Source organism: Zootoca vivipara, chromosome 3 (genome assembly GCF_963506605.1).
Source record: "Zootoca vivipara chromosome 3, rZooViv1.1, whole genome shotgun sequence".
Lineage (NCBI taxonomy): Eukaryota > Metazoa > Chordata > Lepidosauria > Squamata > Lacertidae > Zootoca > Zootoca vivipara.
Genome location: NC_083278.1, coordinates 52,750,247 through 52,768,220, shown reverse-complemented (window position 1 = coordinate 52,768,220; position 17,974 = coordinate 52,750,247). Strand labels below are relative to the sequence as shown.

The 17,974-nt window shown below is 41.1% G+C and overlaps 1 long non-coding RNA gene across 1 annotated transcript; it reads right to left on the bottom strand.

The window, feature by feature from the left end:
* Nucleotides 1-5,203: 5,203 nt before the first annotated feature.
* On the bottom strand, nucleotides 5,204-14,209 carry LOC118082173 (uncharacterized). Its single transcript, XR_009557243.1, has 3 exons — nucleotides 14,103-14,209; nucleotides 7,922-8,049; nucleotides 5,204-5,413 (listed from the first exon to the last, which is right to left on the bottom strand). It is a non-coding gene; the product is annotated as an uncharacterized LOC118082173 (long non-coding RNA).
* Between the last annotated feature and the right edge of the window lie 3,765 nt (nucleotides 14,210-17,974).

Sequence of the window (17,974 nt, the reverse complement as noted above, 5' to 3'; positions counted from 1 at the left end):
CACATCTTTAACTCCCCGGGGCCACAACTTCCACCTGGATCTTCTTGTCCACCCGTTCCATGGAGCTACCTTTGTCGTCAGCTGTGGTTCTGTGCTGCCAAGCCTGAGAAGACCTCCCTGAGCTGGGCATTTCTTGATTCAAGTGGATAGGCTGCAGGGACTGTCCCAACAGAGTCAGCTCCATTGGGCCTGATAACATATGTGGAGGCTGGAGAAGGTGCATAGAATTCCCTGCTCGCCCTGCTTCTCCCCCATTCTCCAGAAACATTTCACAGGCCTGCTCTTGTACGTTCCCATTTGATCCATAGCCTTCATTTGCATTCTGGTGGACTACAGTAATAACCAGGGAGTATTTGTGCTACTGCCAATATTACAGTATATCAGTTGCTGAAAGTTTTACTCCTAGGGCAAAGTGCAAGACTTTTAGGCCATAAATAAACCTGTGTGTCATAGAGGTGAGCCTACAGATAGTAATTAGCTGCAGAAGCAGCCTATTAACTTTACGTTGAATGCATATACATTTTAGATGGTTGGTTTTTGTGGGGTCTTTTCTTTTTTTACAAAACAAAAGATCCATAGGAAGTCAGGAGAATATGTGTCTGGCAAGGAATAAGACACTTGCAAGCCTCAGAAGAGATTAATTAAGGTCACCAGAGAAGCAGGAGAGGTGAGGGGAAAATAGGCCAACAAGGAGGAAGTTAAAAACCAACAGGAGACCAATAAATAAAAGAATTATCTCTGTCCCAGCCAGCCTCAGACTAATGACCTCTGCAGGACTGAGATGAGAAAGTCAAAACAAAACAAGCTCCTGCCAGCAACAGGTTGGTTCTGCCCCCTCCTCTGCCATTCCTTTCGACAATATGTAGGGGGTTCTTTCGGAAGCCAGTCAGGCAATAATGTAATTGAAGACCTGTCTGGCCTTTCCATCCGTCAGCACCTTGTCAAAAAACGCCAGAGTTGTAATGTGCTGTTTAGAGTTCCATGGGATCCATGTTCGAAGTTTCCCTTTCCACTGAGCTGTAGCCTGTCATCTCGAGATGACATTGCACATCAGTCAGAGCCGTGATGACAAAGCAGCTACTGTATAATGTCAGCACACGTTACAGCTTGTCTCTAAACTTGATTGAATCCTGCATTAGACCCGTGTCTGTCAGCGTTGTCAGCAGAAACACACACACACACACACACACACACACACACGGGATAGAAATTTGAAGGAGGAGGAGGAGGAGAAGGAGGAGGAAGGAAGGAAGGAAGGAAGGAAGGAAGGAAGGAAGGAAGGAAGGAAGGAAGGAAGGAAGGAAGGAAGGAAGGAAGGAAGGAAGGAAGGATTGTAGAAAGTAGACACCATGAATAAGTTATCCAGGGTTGAACATTTAGTGGAGTAGCACTTTCAAATCATAGGACAGACCCAGGTTCAAATCTCAACTCAACCACAACATTTCCTGGGAACAGCTGAGTTGGCCCCTGTCTGCTTAAACCTACCTCTCCAGGTTGTTTGGAAGATTACAACCTCCGTTAGCCCCAGCTAGCAGGGCACAGTGAGCACATTTACCCTCCCTATTGTTGCCATTTCTTGGCAGGCTGCTTCTTCTTCCTGTTCCTTTCCCATGAAGCAGCAGCACAGCATAAGCTCCTCTCACATAGGAGCTGTGAAGTGGGGGGGGGGACACGATCCTACATTGCGTGGGTTGTTGCTCCTTCCCGTTGCATGCAGGGAAGTCACTTCCAAAGAAGAAGCAATACACAGGATCAGATTTTCATGCTCAACAGCTGTTAAACGTAAGGATCCAATTCTGCATGGTGCCAGTGCACCCCCCTCTTGACCTTTATAAAATCCTATTTTAACTGTATGTTAAAACAAGGTTTTAAAAACCCTTAGCCCCACCACCATGTTGCTTTGTGGGGCTGATCGGGGAGCAGAGGGTGCCCCCCCTCCCAGGCAGTGGCAGTCAAATTGGTCTGATCCAGGAGCCACAGATCAGGGCCACAGGGCAGACTGGGGATCTGTACACAGCCCTAGTAAACATACTTCTGAAGCAAGCCTTGTTTTACAAAGAGCGAATTTGTACAGATATCAGCCAAAGGTCGTTTTCAAGTACGCTTAGCCAAAGCCAGTCTATAAACCCTGGTTTTCGGCCAGTGAACTAATAATAGCATTAGTGGTTGGGATAAATGATTTCATGATGGATTCAGGGCAGACATCCATTTCTATGCTCCTCCTGGACCTCTTTGGATCAGTTCACATGGCTTGCGATTTGAGCAATGCTGTCCTGCCTGAGGGAAGTGGCTGGGGGCCAAGAGGAAATGCTTTCTTCCTTGTTCTTTACACTTTGTAGGAATCCTGGCTCAAATAAATGTTGCGGACAAAGTCCCTTGTAATGTTGTCACAGGATAGCATAGCACATGTCCCTCCTATTTTATTTCTATTACTAGCAACTTGCAGTCAAAGATTTTTCAGGTTAAATCAGATCCATATATGAAATGGATTATCGCCTCTGACTTCTTTGCTCATTTAGCTCTCTCTGCTTATTCTCCTACAGCTCCCCAAGATCTCTTGCATTCTCCTTCCCTTTAGGAAAACCACTGTGGTGGAGGCACTTAGACCACTGGACTAGGACTGAGAGATGCAGCTACAAATCCCTACTGGGTCATGAAGCTCACTCGACAGCCTTGGGCAGGTCACTACATTTCCCAGCCTAACCAACTTGATAAGGTTGTTTTAAGGCAGCAGCGGGCAATCTTTTTCAGCCCAAGAACTGCATTCCCTTCTGGCCCGGGGGCCACATGCCAATGCTGGGCAAGGCCAGAGGCAAAAGTGGTCAGAGGAGAGGATTTGGATTTTGCCTTTGTACATCTTTCTTCTATCCTCCACCCAGGCAAGTAAAACATGTTCTGTTTTTAAAGTGTCTTTGAAAACAATGTACTGTATAACTAGCACTCTTGGTAGCTTTGTAAGCAATGTCAAATCTGTTCTGGAACACTGAGGAGGGGGAGTGCCCAAGACTCGCAATTCAATAATGAAATAGCTTCCAATTCGAAAGCTAAGTACCGGAAAAGAGATTCCCAGTCTTATCATCCCATATGTTTCCTCCAAACTTAATGCTGGTTACAATTTTATTTTGCTTCTTACCATTTTGTTGTCCATTTGAGATGTGTTTGCAACAATACTGAGTCACTTATAATGATATCAACAGCAAAGAAAATTAGATGTGCACATTTAAAGGTAATTTGGCATCTGTGAAATAAACAAAAGCTCGGCTGAAGTAGTAAGAATGATCCAGCATTTTAAAAAGAAAGAAATGGCAGGCTTTCAGTATCTGCTCAGCTCTTTTTAACTGTCACTCTGGCTGCAGAATAAATTCTTTGGCACATTATGGCTGTGTTAAGATTTTAAAACAATGAATATTCATTGTTTGCTTTGATAGTTGCTAAGAAATAACATATACTGGCATGTTTGTCCAAGAGTTTTCTTGTAATATTATTATATTTATTTAGTTGAATCTGCATATGTATGTTGGGGGGAGCTATTAAATGGTCTTAGACACACATCCTTGCAAATATCTTTGCCCCAAAGGGCATCAGGAAGACTAACAAAATATCTTATCAGTGATTCCACACATCCCCTTTTTGTCGCTGAGGTTCGTCAATACTCAAGTGCAGACTGAATTTAGATATTCTTCTCTAGGAGACACATCAAAGGAATTCCAAGGGAAGGTAACAGAGTTTCACAAGCAGAATTTCTTAAAGATGTTTCACACATCCCATGTCATGACCCCACAAAGCCATGTAACAGCACAGTAATTTCTTATTTCAGGTAATGACACAGAGTCATAATATCCAAAAGATTCATGCAAATAAATGGAGCAGAACAGGGAGTCTGTGCCACCAGTGGAAAGTTGGAAATCAGCACTCACATGGAGAACCCTCAACATATGTGACATTATCAGCAAAGTTCACCCTATCTTCGGCTATGGAAAGACTCTTGTTATCTGTGTAACTATCTGACCTGGATTATGGTCTCTCCAGATGGTATGAGTGACAAACCCTATCAACCCCAGCAAGCATGGAATTATGGAAGTTGTGGTCAAAAGTATCTGATATAGATGAATTTCTGCCCTGTTTCTAAACATCAGAACACAATTCCTTGCCTTTTCAAAAACATGCAGACTTAGATTTTTCTGCATTCATATACATGTCATCCATGCACTACAAAGTCCTAGAGAACCAACAACAACAACAACACTCTTGAAAAACAGGCCATGGAAATTGGCACCAAGATGGTCAAACTGAAGCACAGTTTTGCTACATGGTAGATAAACATCTTACTAGTGCTTTATCGTGTCACTGCAGTTCTGGAAAACTACAACATAATGAAGTAAGAAAGCATGCTTTGAGGCTTAATCCACTTAAAATTAATGAGATAAAATAGAAGCTCCCCATTAATATTTCAGTGCCACAGCCCCAACCTTTCTAGTTTAACTGCAGAAATAGCTGCATAGTCACTGCAAACCCACTAGGGGACAGCGGATAAATTCAATTCAGTTTGCAATAAAAGTGAGTCTACTCATTTCACACTTACTGAAACAATATGTGAACAAAAAAACAAAGCCAACCTTAGAATTACTCAGTTCTCTAAATATTTCAGTGCAACAATGTGTATAAAAATGCATATAGTAGTAAAAAAAATAGCATACAGTACAACATTTTTAAGGGGAATTGTTTTGAAGAAATGTGTGCACTAGGCAAAATTATGTGCACCTAACATCTATATGAAGCCACTGAGTGGAGTCATCTGGGGTTTTGAAGTGTGTCGTCAGCAGAATGCTGTTGAAACACAGCTCTATTTCTCCTTTACATCTTTACATCTGCAGGTGAGGCAGTGAATGTGCTAGACGGGTGTCTTGCCTCGGTAATGGTCTGCTTAAGAGCCAATAAACTGAAGCTCAATCCAGATAAGATAGACAAACTGTTAGTGGGTGGTTCCTGAGAATAGATGATTTTAAAAAAAGTTATAAATGGTCACAAGAATATCAGGTGAGTTGTGAAAACCAGATACACCTTCTGCTCTTCAGAGGGGTCTCACATGTTGAAAGACCAGCCAGTTGGGTTGGCAACCATATGTGATCTCCTTATTGCAATCTGAATCAGTATAGTCCAAATATAGGTTCTCTAGCACCTTAGTGAGAAGAACTAGGCCTTCTCCATGAAGGGGAGGTTTCAAAAGCAGTTTCTGACGGGGCCAGAGAAAAATCAGCTGTTCAAAGGAAATAACATTAACAAGTCTACCTTAAGAAAGAATACCTTAAGAGAGTCCAAGCAGCTCTGGTGTTTATGCGCATATTTCCGTTTTTAGCTTTATAGAACAACAAGAACATGTGGATGGTGCATCTCAAAGGATAACAGTGTTTATCTGTGTTTTTTGGAGAAACAAACAGAATGTCTTCATAATTATTTTATGGACAGATGCAACAAATGCTATTGACAAATATTGCAATTCAGAGACAGCTATAACGGTATGTACTCATACTTAAATCTGCTTACTTTGCAATGCATATTCTCAGCAGAGTTCTTTACCTACCATTAAACAGCTGTTTTCTTTGGTGTTTGAAAATTGCTTTTTGTTTGCCTAGAAATTTATAATACCTCCAAAGTTGGACAGCGTAGAGCTGTCACACTAGATAATGTACAGAATTATGAGTTGCTCATCAGAAAATTGAATATGCAAACTGGCAATGTAACTCTGCATATTCTTTTTTGCTTGTGCTGTTAGCTTGCAACTAATTCTGTCATGCAACAACAACAACAAACCCCAAATATGAACAACATAATGCTATATGCTATGAGACCCCAATATTGAATGAAGCCACAATAAATTTAATTCTGCTTTGCTTTTGTGCATTCATTACAATGTCTATCACATATGTAGAAGGCTTTTAATGGTTGCTGGTAGGTCAGGATCTACGAGTGGGTTGTGGCCTGATCCAAGGTGGGTCACAACTGGAGCACTACTACCATGCAAATATAGGGTAAAAGATTCAGAATGTACGGAATGAAATTGTGAGTGACGGAGCAGGTTAGGTTGGGAAGGTTTGTATAGCCATCTGGACAATGTAAGGAGTATGGTTTGAAGAAATTTGGAGGGTGGGGGGAGGAAAAATCAAATGCACGTTAACTATAGGTTATTCTGGTTTGGAATAATGGGTTAGATTAGCTTGGGGGGTGGGGAACCACAATTCCAGGTCCCTCTATCTTGGTCTTACAACTCTCCCCAGGCTATACCTCCTTTCCTTGATTTTCTGTGGTAGTAGACAGAAATTATTGATGCTGGAATCCATGGTGCCCCCATCAATATATGTTGCCGTGTCTTTCCACCTCTCCACCAAATCATTTCCACACAGTATACCACTTAAGAGGCCAAGAAGGAACATAAAGATCATGTGTTCCTCCAAATTCAACATCACAATCAGTTTCCTTTATCCTAATTATTTTTTCCCAACCCTAAATGAGTGAAGTTTTATCATCTATAGACCTTGATATGTGAACCTATACTGGGTTTTGCTCTATATTCTGTTCCTGCAACTGTCTGTGAAGGAATTGGAGTTTGCTGAAGTGGGGTGGGCTATTCATATGGACTCTGCTTTTACATGAGCTGTTGTGCAGTGTATGGGGATGAATACTTTTCTTGTTTGTTGGGGGATTATAGATTTAATTCGCAAAGACTGCGCTGCTCAGTTGGGAAGAGGGAAGTCCACTGTGTATGTGAGAGTCAGCATGTCTCTTTTCTGAGGAGCTCCATGTGGGGCTTCCTGTTGCCTGCAGCCTGCTGGCAGAGTTTGTGATTTGCAGCAGGCAGGTAAGCAAAGGCAATATCTACAGGTAGCCAGCCTAGAGGCATTAGCTCAAGGTGGAACTCCTAAGACATCAAAGACTTTTTTATGCCTGGGAAAGAAAAGCAGAAAGAAATAAGTACTGGGATTATATGAAGGACAACAAAGAAGTGTAAAATTCTAACTTTAGAAACAGCACTTAGAGTTAGGGATAGAGAAGTACATGTAACCCATTGATGATTTGCTTTTTCTTTCATTGGAGAATCCGTTGGTTTTCTAGTAGCCGTGTTGGTCTGCCGTAGTCGAAACAAAATAAAAAAATTCCTTCCAGTAGCACCTTAGAGACCAACTAAGATATTCTTCAGATATCTGAAGAAGTGTGCATACACATGAAAGCTCATACCAATGACAAACTTAGTTGGTCTCTAAGGAAAGATTTTTTATTATTATTTTGTTGGTTTTCTGTTCTTTTTACATGTAATGTTTTTTTCTTAGAAATTCATATATTTTACTTACTAAACTTGATTCATAAACTCCCACACCTAGAAGCCATAAACTCCACTACCATGAGCAGCTTAAGGGAGACTCTGGCTAAGTGTTTGGGCTGATGGATAAAGACATGTATAAAAAATTCCCTCCCTGTATATGGGGGTAGCAAGTTTTCCAGGGGTTGAAGGGGTGAGCAGAAGGGTAAACTCTGTGTTAGCTGAGACTCTCCGATGACCAGGACACAGGGTGGCTGAGAGGTGACCATCCAGCATCCTTATGCTTTAAACATTCTTATATCATCCATATCAATGAGAATTAGACTTCCTCAGTTGTAAGACCCAAGAAATCCCAATAGCATGTGGATAAATGTAAAATGGGAATCTAAAAGTCACCAAGCTACTTTAAAAGAGCAATTTAGAAAGTTTTGGAGGGAGAGATAAAGCTAGTGCCGTCAAAGAGGCCACATACTGAATTTTTAAAATTGCCAAATGAATCATGGAGAAATGTTGTATCCAAATGGCCACTTGATATTACAAAATATCTTCATTAGAAAAGAAAAGTGACCTCACAAGTGATCTGATTCATTGAATAAACCTATTTACCTTATGTTCAAGTTATGTAAATGGCAGAATCTTTTTCTTCGTGCCTCTTAAATGAAAAGACCTATTGAAATGAGGCCATTTGATGTAACAAATCATTTAATCCATAGGTTTCTCCAACAGACTGGTTTCTAAATACAAGAAAGGAAAGAAGGAATTGAAATGGAGACAGAAAGGCCTGAAACAAAATACTGGCAATTACACTGATTTCATTCAGATTGACAGCTCCTATATCATCCAGAACATTAGAGTACAGAGCTAGTTAAGCCCAGGAAGTAACGACTGACTTCTGAGATATATCATTTAACAAATCATTAAGCGGGAAAAGAACAAAATCATTCGGCATGAAAAAGCTCAAAAATTAACTAATGCAACTTGAAGATAGATGTTAGCCATGAAGCAAAAATCGGGAGACATTAAATGTATTCACTAATTGTGATTTGCTAAATGAAAAGAAATGCAATCATTACTTCATGTGGCCTCAAAAGCTAAAAACCAACGTAATACTTCTATGACTGCAATGAGGTTGCCTGCTATCCATTAGTTTGAAAGGGTGGCCCATTATCATGCTCTGAATAAAATTGCAATTTTTCCTTCCTTACTTCTTTCCTTCCTTCCATTGGTGCTATACCTACACAACTAATTTTCAATTACCAAAGATTGATTTTTTTAAAAAAAAAATAGATCTGGATACCTCAACCATAACAAGTTAATCATGGGACATTAATACAGCTCTGAGATTACAAGAAATTCATCCCCATCACATGAAGATCCTAGTTGAGTAGGAAGAGATGACAATTGTGTAAATCAATCAAGTAATTCAATCCTTTACCTGAGCCCATAAATACACATTATCTCCAAAAACAGCATCCCTGCATCCCCTCACCATCTATTCCATACAACATCTAATAATGTGAACCACATGGCATCATAGCTGCCAAGTCTCCCGTTTTTCACGGGAAACCCCCGGATTTTAATCCATTTCCCGCTGTTATCCCGAAAAGAAAAAAATCCAGTAAATCCCCCGTTTTCCTACCTGCCAGGGAGGCTCCTTCTGCGCATGTCTGGACCAATTTTGGGTGTCGCTCTGCCCATGTCTGGGCACCCCGAAATCGGGCAGCGCCAGCACCGGAAGTTGCTTCTGCACACGTCCAGACATGCGTAGAAGCGACTTCCAGTGCCGCACCGCTGCTGATCCCGGATTTTTCAACGGGAGACTTGGCAGCTATGCATGGCATGGCATTATCACACTATGAATTTTCCCTCCTCTACCATTCCCAGGTTAATGTTGTGGTGACAGTGAAATTCATAGTGTGGTGATGTCATATCATTATGTTTTTCTAACTGCACTTTACTAGACTAATACAAGATAAGGTGATGTGGGGCTGCTATTTGCGGTAATGTCTGAGTAGGATAGGCAGCTTGTTGGCTCCTTTGACAAAATCCATAATCTGTTTAGAAATACAGAATGTGAGCCAGCCACGGCTAAATCTCTACCCTACTCTTGCCATGGACTCAGTTCAAAGAGCCACTACTCAATCCAGATGTCCTGATTTCCTTTTGCTTAGAGCCAGCTACAATCCGACCACAATTGAAGACCTCATTTTTTTAATACAATTAAAAGCTACAAACCTATTCTCCCTTTTTATCCCCAGCACATCATCTGTGGAATGCATAAACCAGCCATTTATAGCTCATTAAGAAAGAAAGCTCTCTGTATTCTTTAAATAGGAGCACTCCAAGATGAAGTACAAGGCTAAAGTGAGCTCTTGTCTTTGTTGCTAAGGAGCTTTCCAGCACAGGGAAGAACTGCTGTTGGGGAAATTATATAGCCCAGCAATTCAAGGCCAACTGAGTGCACTTCAGCCTCTGTGAGTGAGTGCTGCCTAATGCAGAACTTTAGCACGAGGATAAGCACCATCACTTGTGATCTCTACTGTGAGCTTTAATGGAGATTAAGTACTAAATAGGCATTTAAATGGCCCCTTTAAGAGTGCTGTAGAACAGAGAGCAGCAAAGAACATGAAGAGCTCAAGAGCAGGCCTCAAAGACATTCCAGGAAATATTTTTGCAATTAAAAAAGTTAATTGCATATAAAGAAATTTGGCCAAAGACAGAGGGGCCACGTGGATTCGCAGGTACAAGGTCAACCGAGCCAGTTGCTATGGTAATGGCCCAGTGCCCCGACTCTATCTGTGATTAATGTATGTCAGCTAATTCGGTTGTCACAGTCAGTCATTCTGAATCTGTTAGTTGTCCAGTGTTACGTCTTGGATTTTTAGAGTTAATTTCACGCAACAGAGATACTTTGTACTTGTATATATCTGTATATATGTCCAGATGTATTTATGTTTTACTGAGTCTGTATCTGCTGCAACAATAAACTATTTGGACCTTATTCTGCTTCTCTGTGGTTGCTGGTACTGCAGGCAAGAGCCACCACATGTGCATCACAAAAGCAGATTCCCAAATAGATCTCTCTGCATTTTAAAGGTAAAGGGGCCCCTGACCATCAGGTCCAGTCGTGTCCGGGGTTGCGGCGCTCATCTCGCTCTATAGGCCGAGGGAGCCAGTGTTTGTCTGCAGACAGCTTCCGGGTCATGTGACTAGCATGACTAAGCTGCTTCTGGCGAACCAGAACAGCGCACAGAAACGCCGTTTACCTTCCCGCCGGAGTGGTCCCTATTTATCTACTTGCACTTTGGTGTGCTTTCGAATTGCTAGGTTGGCAGGAGCTGGGACCGAGCAACGGGAGCTCACCCCGTTGCAGGGATTCGAACCACTGACCTTCTGATCAGCAAGCCCTAGACTCTGTGGTTTAACCCACAGCGCCACCTGGGTCCCTCTGCATTTTAGCCTGATCCAAATAAGCATTTTTGCATAAGAAGATCCACAAATGTTGTTCATGTCGCATTTAATATGCCAAATATATCCAATGATCTTCAGGTGCACATATGTGTGGCACAACATCTTTCAGCCTGAACTTTCTAGAAGCTGGAAATTCTACAGTGGTACAAAGGTTTATGCAAAGTAGAAGGGAGAAGAGGGACAGACCAATGATAGTTGGAGTCAATGGTACTCTTATGTGAAAGCAAGAACCTTCTGAATCAGACCAAAGGCAATCACATGCCTATGGGAAGCCAAACATGGCTTGGATCCAGGGAAGTCTTCTGTAAATAGAAGTGTGTGGAGGTGGTTTTTGCCATCTCCCCCCTCCCCTGCAAAGCCACTACATAAACTCTCACAGAACACAATTTCAGGATAAAGGAGAAAGTAGAACAGGGAATGGTCATAAGATGTCTAATCACCCTTCCCTTTACCAAACTTATCAGACTCTCCGCATAACATATCCCCCCCCCAGCATTAACTACCACCTTAAGGGTACCCTCTCCCCCACCCCACAACATTCCAGGCACATAACTCAGTATCTCACCAGAGAAACAGAGAGAGAGGAAGAATATTTTAAAGTCCCTTCTTTCTCATGTAATACTTTCCTTCTCATTTCAACACCCTGGTGATTTAGAACCCTGAGACTGTAAGATAAAGATTTTTTAAAAAAAAAAAAAAAGATCTGATCTACAGGAACAAATTCCAAAACAACTCCATCTTTCAAGGGGGGGGAAACCCACATTCCATAGTCTTTCTTCTCTCCTTATGGCAAAGTTTCTAGCCCTAGTGGCAAAAGGGGACTTGTAAACTATCCTTTAATCCAATTTGATGAAGAGTGGGATATAACATAAGGAACTAAATAAATGACAGTGTGCTTGAAGTACCTGGTGAAATCTCTAAAGTTGATGTGATCAAGGGAGGAGTAGGCCTTCAGCATATTGCCTCATTCCCCAGCCCTTGTGATGACCAACAGCAGTGTAGAAATTGTGGAAAGTAAGCCAATGTATGAAATATCTTCATGACTTATATGGTCCCTTGCCTCAGCTTTTCAGTGCAACATCTGAGTTATTTTGGTTTGGATTAAAAAAAACAAAAACTCTCCCGTTTCTGCAGCTTTCTGGCATCTCCTTGTTAGCAGTCAACAGTTAACAGAACGGTGTGGTTTCCTCAGGCAGTCCCCACTAGACTTCATTTTCTCTGCCTTTACCTTTCCACGTGAAGTACAAGAGCAGCACCAGGCCTCAGGCAGCCAGGTTTATAGAAAATGTCTCTCCCTGACACACTGGCTCCACACTGATCTAAGGAAAGGACTGCTTAATATACCCCTGTCAAAAGCTGACAAAATTTACCATGTGGAAACATGTTACCTGCAGCCCTGAGAGAGAGAGAGGTGGACTGCTTCAGACTAGCTTTTAATAAACCTCAGAGAATTGGAACTAAGAAAAGTTCCAATTTGCTTGCTAGGGAACAATTAAGAGAAAGAACTGAAAGGGCTTCAATCCAGAGAACAACTAAATTGCCTTCATTCAGGGATTTTTTCTTGCTGGGTGAAGTATAATAATGGTAGCATCATTCAACATATAAATGCCGCCCAATTTGAGGGACGCGGTGCTCAAGGGGTCTTGCAACTGAATTAGCCCTCTTTAACCAACACTGTAATGAGAGTGTAAAAGAGCACCAAAAAATTGCCTTGGAGTAATTTAGAGCACAGGTGCGCCAGCTTCCCATCTGCACTTTCCATAATTGGCAATAATGACACACCTCATGGTGGATTACTGACTTATCCCCCCCACACCCCTAAATAACAAATGTATCAAATGGTCCTAATGCAGGCACCTAGCAGATTTCATGAGGAGAAATAATGAAGGGACTATATGATATCTCATTTTAGCCTGATGGGGCAGCCAAACGAGTTGGTTAAGCTCCTTCCCTCAGTTTCTCACCTTATAAGAAGATAAAAGAATTACTAACATCTCCTGCTCACAAGCTCTCTCTCTCTCTCTCTCTCTCTCTCTCTCTCTTCTTCAAGGCTAAACAACAGGCATCCCCAAACTTCGGCCCTCCAGATGTTTCGGACTACAATTCCCATCACCCCTGACCACTGGTTCTATTAGCTAGGGATCATGGGAGTTGTAGGCCAAAACATCTGGAGGGCCGCAGTTTGGGGGTGCCTGCTAAACAATATAGAGCTGGCTACCCAATAAATAATTTTGATGGGCTTGTAACTGCCACAATCAATTAATCAACCAACCAATATATATTTTAATGTACCAAGGATTTTGTGTGTATGTGTTGCAGTGGTGATGAAGCTTCTGACAGCGATTAACTGAGACCACACACACCCCAACATCACTGAGGGAAGACAGAAGGGCTGCGGTTGGCTGTACTGCTTTGAACCCACAAATGTACGGAAGAGGCCAAGAGGCCAACAGATTCTATAGAAAGAGGCGTCAGATTTCATTTCATTCATGATATCATTTACAAGCCACTTTTAAGGGTACAACTCACAAAAGGAAGATAGCAACAACTAAAACATCCAATATATAAATATGTTTAAGAGCCAGCAACTATTTATTTATTTATTGCATTTACATCCCACCTTTTTCTCCAAGGTGTTAAAAGTGGCGTACATGTTTGATTGGAGATTAAAGCAGGCCTAGGAAGTACGGATTGCTCTCCCCTTCCTTGTTTTAACAAATAACACCTCTGAGCTGACTTATTTTAGGAGACAAAGTAAGTTGCATTGCTTTAGTGTGCTCCTTAATGCATTTCCTGCACAATCCTGCACTGTACATATATATATTCAGGTGTAAGTCTCACTGAGTTCAACAGGGCTTAGTCCCAGCTGAATGGCTATAGAATATTACAGCCTCAGAAAAGTGTTCAGCACCTTCCTATGTTCCCACCTCCCACTGCTGCTAAATCCAGCATGCTGTTAGCTTAACGTAGAAGAAGATAGCAGCATAGCAAAGAAGATATATTGTTGGGACCCTGACAGGAGGCATTTCCTCAGGATCCATAACAATATTGCCAAAAATGAAGCATGCCAAAAATGTCCCTAATGTAACCATGCACAAATCTGCACATAACAAGAAGGAATCACCAAAATGATGTTATACCACTCTATCATACACACAATCTGAATAACGTGAGCCATTGTGAGGTGCCCACTGTGACTTATGTACTCCAGGCATACCATGTATTGATATAACATGTAAACAATAACTCTTTTAGCAAGGAATGCAGAGGAGATGAAGGACAGACAGAATAACAGACAGACAGCTCCACTACTCACTTGGGCAATAGCATGTCATGGATGGGCAAGCCCCAGGAGAGTCCATCGTCCATGGAGCTCCACAAATTTTCATCTGGGAGGATACTGGACCATCTTATTGCACTGCTAAAAACAGGATGCAATTTAAAGTTCTCTTCTTTCAAAACTTTACTAAGTAATATTTTACAGTTTCATGGAGTGACATCAGAAAGAGGCAACATAGACATTAAATTATATATTATTTTTATGGTAGCTCTCTGGTCCCTGAATATAAAAGGAAATCTGAACAAGGCCATAAAACAATAATTACCTGCAAAAACTAACAAATCATAGTCATTTCAGAGGGAAAACAGCTAATGAAATGTCAAATGGTTCCTGTTCACTAGACACTCACACCCAAAGGGTTATTGCAGAATAATTTCCTGCAAAATCTATGTGCACCATGAAATATTTAGTGGAGTCTCTAAGAATTGTGGAGGAAATGATACTCTTTCCTCCCATTATAAACAATAGAATTATAGGGTGAAAAAGTGTGTCGGACGTCTTCTGCTCCAACCATTCAGTGCAGGATAGAACCTCAGTGTCCCTAGAAAATTGCTCTTCAGCCTTCATTTAAAGATTTCCAGCAAAGGACATCCCATCATCTTGCAAGGCAACCATTCCATTGTCAAATGTATCTCACTGTTCGAAAACTTGCCCTAACATTTAACAAACAGCTGTTTCCCTGGAATTATTCATCTGTTGGTTCTAGTTTAATTCCAGAAACACCATAACAGAAAAGCATGCAAACAGGAAAAATAGGGCAACACATTTTAATGTGGAAAGAGTTTTATTTTGTGAGGAAAGGTATTTAAACATGCTGTAAAAAAAAAAAGGCCAGGAGGAATTTCAAAATGGCTGCCTTGTAAATGTACTTACCACACTGAAAAGTGTTATGTAGGGATTGACGAATCTGCCAATATTGATGTCAGAGGGACTAGAATGCACTTTTATTTCCCCCGGGAATCCCCCAAAGTCCTAAATTGAACCCTTACTTCAGATTACACTTGGATTCTTAAATTCCCAGAGAATCCAAAATGGGGGTTCTTTAAAGTATATTTGAAAAATAATTAGAGTAGATTAAACTCCGTTGCAGCATTAGAGTAATTTCAGTAGTAGCTTTAAGAAAGACATCAGATCTAAGATAAATTAAGGATTAGTCAAATTAGGATAAAAGTGTGTATTGGCAACAAGCAATATATAATTGAAGTAAGGAATAGATGGGAGGTCGGGTCTATAGTTCAAAGACCAATTTTTGCTTTATTGTTTTGTAAATAATATTGTGTTCCTTTTCATTTGTATTTCTGTTTTTCTTTTTCTTTTCTTTTCTTCTTGGTGTATCAACAAAAAATCAAATAAAAAATTTATATTAAAAAAAAACTTCCCAGAAAATCAGCACCTGTTCTCATCAAGGGGTCCCCTTAGCTTGGTGCAGATCTTGCCTATCCTTCCTTCTTTCCCCAGTTCACCACTGCACTGCAGTCTTTCATATCTCTTCATAACTTTCCACAAGTTAGCTGATTTTCCCTCCTGCTCCAGCCTATCCACGTCTCCTCCCTCCCTCCCCCCTTCTTTTAATGTCTCTCTTTCTCCCTGTCTAGTCTCTCCTGATTACACCCCTACATTCTGTGTACTGTACCTGCCTTGATAGGACTGCAGACTGTGGGCAAACATTGTGGCACATCTCACATCGGGTTTCTCTCCATTTCACCTTTTTCAAAACTAAAGTTCAGTTCTCTCCATTTCCTCATCAGATTCTTTTCGCTCCTCGTGAAAATGTATCGGCTTTTTACTATGCATTTCTCCTAAAAGACACATTTATGTATGCAATTTCACATCACGTATCCATTTTCACAAACCATTTTCTCTCATAAAATATAATTTTGTTTGTTATTTTCACTAATATGTGCATTTTGTGCACTTGCTCCTCTAACTATGCATCTTTGTACCCATTTTTGGCTAGAGAAATTTCATCACAAAATTTCAGAGAAGTGTGAATTTCAAAGGCTAGTTCTGCTTCAGGTTGTGTGTTGTTTTGGGAAATGCAAAGCAAACCAAACCAAAAAAGTTTCCCATCACTGAACATGTAATAATCAGGAAGTTTATTCGGCTTTACGCCCATCATAAAACACAGCACAACAAAATAAATCAAATAAAACAGCGAACATGTATATTCCTATAAATATTCTCCACCTCTCTCTCTCTCTCTCTATCTATCTATCTATCTCTCTCTCTCTCTCTCACACACACACACACACAAGCTCTAAAATTCACAAATGTAAGACAATATAAAACTCTTATGAAAAGGCTGGACTTGAAACTGACATGCAAAGCTTGTATTCCTAGTTTCCACAGTTAAAGTGATATGCCACTGAAATTGAGGCACTTAATCACATTCAACACATTCAGTCTTGCGGTAAGCAAGCACGTCTTTGGCATTCCATTCACAATTCCATAAGCTAAAAATTATACAAAAAGGAGACTGGGCACATTTACTGTGTGTAGCATCCCTGAAATGGTTACCAAGGGAACCAGCTAAAAGCAGATTGGTAAATCAAGTCTAGACACTTTAACTTAAAAGTCAAAAGGTATAGTAGACACCTTGGGGCCAAGAGTATAAGAATTTCTATACAGGGTCAGATCAATGGTCAATCAAGCCTAGTATATTACTTCTCCAGATGCTCCAATAAGCACCATTGTGCTCTGCTCTTGTAGAATCATCTGTATTCTGAAAAATGTGTTAACAGAAATTTTGCACTCTCTGTGTGCCTTCATGTAATGTTTACAACCCAGCACCTCTGGAAATGCATGAACAAATATTACAATTATTACATTCATTTTATCCTTCGCGAACCAGTCCCCATATCAAATTCTGGTGTCCAAATTGTCCCTCCGTCTGGTTCTGCCAAGACCCCAGTTGCTAAAAACCCTCCTCATAGCTGATCCTATTTTAATATCAGGGGACAAAGTCTAAGTAAGGAAAAACACACATCTCCTCACAAACCTAGCATGCAGGTTAATAACAGAAGTAGCCTCGCCGCATTGGGTCCACAGTCATGAATGATGAAGTAAAACACACAAACTGGATTAAACGATAGTTTTTTTTATTATAGGAGGGGTATTGTTGTTGTTGTTAAAAACAAAGATCTGCAATGACCTAACTGTAATACTCTACTCAGAACAGTCTCCAGGCTGAGACAACAGCAGCTGTCTCACCCAGAGTGGGTGAGCTACACTGTGCCTTTGCTAATGCTTTCCCTTCTCTCTCTCTCTCTCTCTCTCTCTCCCCCCCTCCCCCCATGGCTTCTGCCCAAATTCACTGCACAAGTAACTGTATCCAAATAGTAAAATCAAGTTTTAATGGAAACTTGACTCCTATAAAACTTTAAATGAAAGAACTTTCATTCAACTAGATCAAGGGAAGTAATAGTACCACTGTATTCTGCTCTGGTCAGACCTCACCTGGAGTACTGTGTCCAGTTCTGGGCACCACAGTTCAAGAAGGATACTGACAAGCTGGAACGTGTCCAGAAGAGGGCAACCAAAATGGTCAAAGGCCTGGAAACGATGCCTTATGAGGAACGGCTTAGGGAGGCTTAGGGTATGTTTAGCCTGGAGAAGAGAAGGTTAAGGGGTGATATGATAGCCATGTTCAAATATATAAAAGGATGTCATATAGAGGAGGGTGAAAGGTTGTTTTCTGCTGCTCCAGAGAAGCGGACACGGAGCAATGGATCAAACTACAAGAAAGAAGATTCCACCTAAACATTAGGGAGAACTCAGTAAGAGCTGTTCGACAGTGGAATTTGCTGCCAAGGAGTGTGGTGGAGTCTTCTTCTTTGGAGGTCTTTAAG